The sequence below is a fragment of the Empidonax traillii genome, unplaced genomic scaffold (genome assembly GCF_003031625.1).
Source record: "Empidonax traillii isolate 1590-97213 ecotype Southwest subspecies unplaced genomic scaffold, ASM303162v1 scaffold1655:size138967, whole genome shotgun sequence".
NCBI lineage: Eukaryota > Metazoa > Chordata > Aves > Passeriformes > Tyrannidae > Empidonax > Empidonax traillii.
In genome coordinates, this window is record NW_020956848.1 from 1 (window position 1) to 5,395 (window position 5,395).

A 5,395-nucleotide genomic window follows, 5' to 3' on the forward strand; every position below is an offset into this window, starting at 1 on the left:
GGTGCCCGAGCCCCCCCAGATCATCCCCTTTCCCCTCAGCCTGGGCCTTTTCCCACCCCTTCCTCCCCACAGCAGGTTTTGTCCCCCCACACCCTCTCTCCCCCTGTATCCCAGCCTTCCCTCCCTTTCCCTGCCATCCCTGATCCAGCCCCTCCCTGGGCTCTGTTCCCGGTGCTGCCTTTTCTCCCGGGGCTCCTTTCCCGGAGCATCCCCATCCCCAGCGGCTTTGGGGTCCCTCCCTGCCCCGTCCCTTTGCCCCCACACACCCACCCACCCCTGGCACCTTTCCCAGCACCTCTTCCCACCTCTCCTTCTCCCAGGGCTGGGGAGGATGAACGATGCTGTTTTGGGTGCTGTAGCCCTGTCACACCCCCCTCTGGCACCGAGGACACTGATTTGTCACCCACAGCCCTGTCCCCTGTCCCTTTCCTGTCATCCCCTCGTGCCACAGCCCAGAGGGGACACCCCTGCTCCTCACTTGGATAATTATTTGTGTTTCTCGTCTCCATCCCCCCAAAAAGGGGGCATTTGGGCTCCATCTGTCCAGCTTTGTCTCCATTTGATTCCAGGCTTCGTCCTGCAGGACTCAAGCCATGCCTGTGCTCTTGGCCTCGGCTCCTGTGGGAGGGAGGTGGGAGAGGGTCCCTTGGGAATGTCTGTGCTGGCTCAGCTCTAATCCACCTCCTCTGGTAATTCCTAAGACCATCTTTATGTCTTCTCTGGAATGTTCTGTGATGTCAGGCTCAAATTCGTGCTGGAGAGGAGGATTGGTTCCTGGATGTGGGTGCTGGATGCTGTTCTAGGTGGTCAGAGAGTCCACGAGCCTCATCCCTTCCTGAATTAATCTACTTTTAGGGCTCAGACACACCTATTTCTCCAGTGGATTAGTGGATGTTTCCTAGAGAGTGAAAGGGATTTGGGCTTAATGTTTTATTTTTTTTTTCCAGAAACAAATAACACACCAAAAAAAAAAAAAAAAAAAAAAAAAAAAAAAAAAAAAAAAAAAAAAAAAAAAAAAAAAAAAAAAAAAAAAAAAAAAAAAAAAAAAAAAAGATCAGACTTGCATTCCTGGCTTGCCTGGCTGGAGTGAAAGCTTCCAAATGTAGTTCAGCACGGAGTCAAAGGATGTTCCAAGTGCTCAGGGCCTTGCCCAGGAAGCAGGATAATGAGTTTAATCAGGCTTTGATCTGTGGTGCCATTAGAAGCCCTGAAAAAATGGAATTTGGAGGGATTCTTTGGAGCCCCATCCGTGGTCTCTTAGGGACAGTTGTTTGCTCGGTGGAAATTCGCCTTTTTGGGGTGTTTGGTTTTTTTTGTGTAGGTTTGGTGTTTTTTTTTTGGTGTCGTTGCAGCTGCCTGGGTAGTCAGAGCCTGGCAGGGATCTGAGGCCCTGGATCAGGACAGTGTAACTTTGGGAGCACTTGGCTGTGAAATATTTGGGCAAAGGGGGGGAACCAAGGCGACACTAAGCTGGTAATGAGATTATATGGGATGTGTATTAGGAAGAAATTGCTGCCAGAAGGAGCCACGGTGTCCTGAGGGGCTGGGAAGGGGGTGAGAAAAGTTCAGCTGTGACCTCCTCACCCTTGGAAAGGCATCCAGGATTTCCCAGTAAATCCCTCCACCTCCCAGCCACGTTCTCTGGGCTTGGGTGAGTGTGTGAGCGCCCAGAAGGGCTGCTGTGACACAGCTCTGAGCTGAGGTGGCTCCACTGACTCACCACGAGCAGCTGCTCATCCTGGGCCCTGTCTGGGAGATGATCCCGGTGCCCTGGTTATGTGGGAACGGGAATTCTGTGCTTCCGGCCAGATGGGTTTGGCCAGCGTGGAAATGATTTCAGGGGTGCCTTTAAACTTTGTTAGGACTGTCTTTTTGGGGGGGGGGGGGTCGTTTAATGTTTGGCTCCTGGGGCAGAGCTGGACGAGGAGGGGTGGGTGAGTCTCTTGGCTGTGTCCCTGGAGTTCTGCCTTGGGATCCTTGGAGTGGGAGGAGGAGAAAACAGCTCTCAGCACAGCCCCGGGGCCGTGCCAGCGAGAGTCTGTCAAAATTACTTGCATCTGAGATGAACTTTTTCACAGGCAAATCAAACAAACAACCATTTTGTGCAATCCGCTGGAGAAATTCTCGTGGGTCCCTTAGCCGAGTCTGGCAACGGCTCGGCCTTGCCTTTAAACAGGCTCGTGAGCAGCTGGTGTCGAGCACAGGGGAGGGGTCTGGAGGGGGGTCAGCAGCGCCCCGAGAACAGCAGCTGGCCTCTGGAAAAACCAGTTTGGAGTGTTGGAATCAGGAGCTGGGGCTTGGCTGTCCTGGTGCTCCCCAGCCAGCGTTGGGATCGGGATCGGGGTGGGGCTGGGGCTGGTGTTAGTGGAGCCAAACGTGGGTGGTATTGGTCAGACCGCTGCATTTTGGACTAGAAGAATTCAGGGAGAGGAGGGGAGAGAGGGAAGGGGAGGCTCACCCTTGGCTTGTGAGTTTTCTGTGCCACACTGAGCCCAGCAGATGTGGAGATGGTTCCCGGGAAGCTTCACTTGCTGTTGTCATGGCACTGGCAGAGGAGCTGCAGCTCCTCCTGGTTGGATCTGTGTGTGTGTTCTCCCTCCATGCCCTGGATGGGTCTGTGTGCACGGGCTGGGAGAGCTGGGATGGTTCTGGAAGCCCAGCAGGGTGATGAGCAGTGTTGTGTGGTGCTCTGGAAACGGTTGGAAGGTGCTGCTGGTGGGAGGCACCGCCATCCCAGGGGGCAACTCCTGGATCTGCTGGTTAAATGGACAGTCGGGCTGTGATGATGCTCCTCGAGGTGCCAGCTGAGCTGGAAAGGCTCCCTGTGGCCCTGGATTGCTGGCAGGGACAGGGGGTGGCATAAACATCCCGTTTGTGTGGAAAAGGGGAGATCTGCTGGCCGTGTGGACCTTGCCTGAGGCGGCCTCCTGCGCTCCAGAGGCTCCAGATTCCTGGCTGGAGCAGCAGCCCCATCTCCCAGGACCTCTCGGAGTGGAGCCAGAGCAGAGCTCGTTAGTATTCCAGGGGAAGAGCAGAACTGGGATTTGCAGCACGCTCCTCCCTGCTCCGCAGCGCTGGGCTCAGTGTTGCCATGTTAATTGTAGCCAGAGCAGCATCTGCCACATATCAAATGCTCAAATCCCGTCAATTGGCCCTGGCACAGTGGGAACAGCCTGGATCTGTCCTTCCCAACCCCGCTGTCTGCCCTGGCTCTAATTGACCTCTGGAGAGAGCAGCATATGGCCATGACAGCCCTGGTAATGACCGAGGCCGTGGCTCTGAATGTGATCCCGGTGAAATCACGATTCCAGGAGCCCTTTTTCCTTGCTGGCCGTGGAGGGAGAAGAAGGTTTTCCTGGGAAGTTCAGCCAGGAAAATGGGGCTCGTTCCCTTGCTCTGCCGCTGGCTCGTGTGGCCATGGGTGGGTCGTTGAACCTTCCCATTCCTCAGGTTTTTTTTTTAGGATCAGGGGAAGCAATGGCTCTGCCCACCTGGAGCGGGAGATGCTTCCCATGGCCCTGGGGCTGTGCTGACAGGAGGGTGGCACTGACTCCTCTGCCTCTTTCCACAGGCTCCCAAGCACTTTGTTTGGGAAGGGGTGGGTTTGCTGTCACCAGGGGCTGCTTTTTTCTTCCTTCTGGTGTCCCCAGAGCACTGGCAGGAATTATTGACTACAAGATTCATGCTTCCCTGGCGTTGGCATGGGGGGTTGTTAGCATGGATACTGATTAATCATGCTCTAATTCATGGAAAACAGGCTTCTTTTTTTTTTTTTTTCCCCTCAAACCATCACCCAGTTCCTTTACTGTGTTGAGCAGCAGCAAAGTTTTGCTGCAGGTGTGGGTTTGTCTCCGTGCTACAGAGTGATTTTGCCATATGTCTTTTACCTCCTTCCCCAGAGGGATAATAAAGTTTAACTAATGCTCACAAAGTACTTGGAGATGCCTTGGAAAGGCTTTGTAGGGGGGGGGAACAAAGTATCTTTATTTCCCCCAGCAAATTCCTGCTGTAAAGAATCCCGGAGAGTAGGCTCACACACTCCATCAGCTGGATCTTGTTAGTAAACAAATTGCATTTTCCCATCAATTTACTAATGGTAATTGCCACTTTGAGGCTACAGTCAGGTTTTTGAAACAAAATTATGCCTGGCCCGTTCATCCCAACAGCTGTCCCTGAATGACATGGAATATTGATGTGCCTCTTATTGGGAAAGGGATTGGCTTGGGTGGCAAACACAAATTACCAGCCCTGAACTCCTGACTGGTGTGGCTGAGGAATTCCAGTGACCGGGAAATAAAAGCTTAAGAGAGACAAGAGAGAGAGAGAGGGAGGAGGTCTTGGAGGAGGTGTTTTTCCAGGCCTGGAAGGCCAGGGGTGGTTTAGGCCAAGCTGAATTGTGCTGGTTGAGGATGAAGGGAGTGGGGAGAGCTGGAGGAGCTGCAGGGCTGAGCTCGCAGCTCTTGGGCTGCTGAAGAGGAGGGTGGGATGAAGGTTTTCCCTCCCTCATCTGCTGTCGCCCCAAGCCCTTCCTTGGTGGCATCTGCCACCTGCCTTTCCCTGGGGTTGTTGTGGGTGTTTGATCTGCACCCCTCCTCTCCTTGCTGGAGGGACTCTGGGCATGGAGAGGCTGCCTGAATTCCTTGGGAATTGCTCCTTTGTTCCCAGGATATGGTGAAAGCATCCCTGTCCTTAGTGCTGCTGCTGTTGCCCTGGGAAGGTTGGCAGCGGGTTTGGCTAAAAGGGCTCTTGGTTTTGAATCCCCGGAGCCCCTTTGTGAGGTTCTGGGAATGTGCCATTCCCGCTGGGAAATCTGACCTGGGAGGGGCAGGGCTGGGGCCTTAAAGTCTTTCTGCAAAGTGCAGGTGGCAAAATGCACTTGTGATGGTGCTTCCAGCCTGGGCTGGCCCCTCTCAGGGCTCTGTGCTGCTGCAAATAGAAAAGTGGGCAAAACCAGGGGCTCGTTTTCCAGGCGGATCCAAGGGCAGAATCTGGAAATCCTCAGATTCTCTTTGTTGGGTTTTTTTTTTTTTTTTTTTTTGGGAACAGACTTCCCGGGAGCTGAGGTTCCCCGGCCCCTCCCCGCCGTGCTCCTTGCTGTGACCTTGCCTCCTGTAGCATAAATACCCCGAGACACACACTCTGCTATATATAATCTGCTCTCCACGCCCCTCCCCGGGGAGAAGGCGAGAGAGCAAACATGTGCCAGGCATTAGTCACGTTGCTCCCCGGAGGCTGCTCTCAGATTCCACCGGGATAAGCCCGAGCAGAGGGATCCCCCTCTGGAGAGGTGATGGGTGCCGGCCACAGCTTCCCTCTGGGCTCCTTGTGGTTTGCTGGATAATCCTTAGGAAGGGGAACTGCCTGCTGAGGGTTGTGCTGTGGGAAGGGAGGGTTT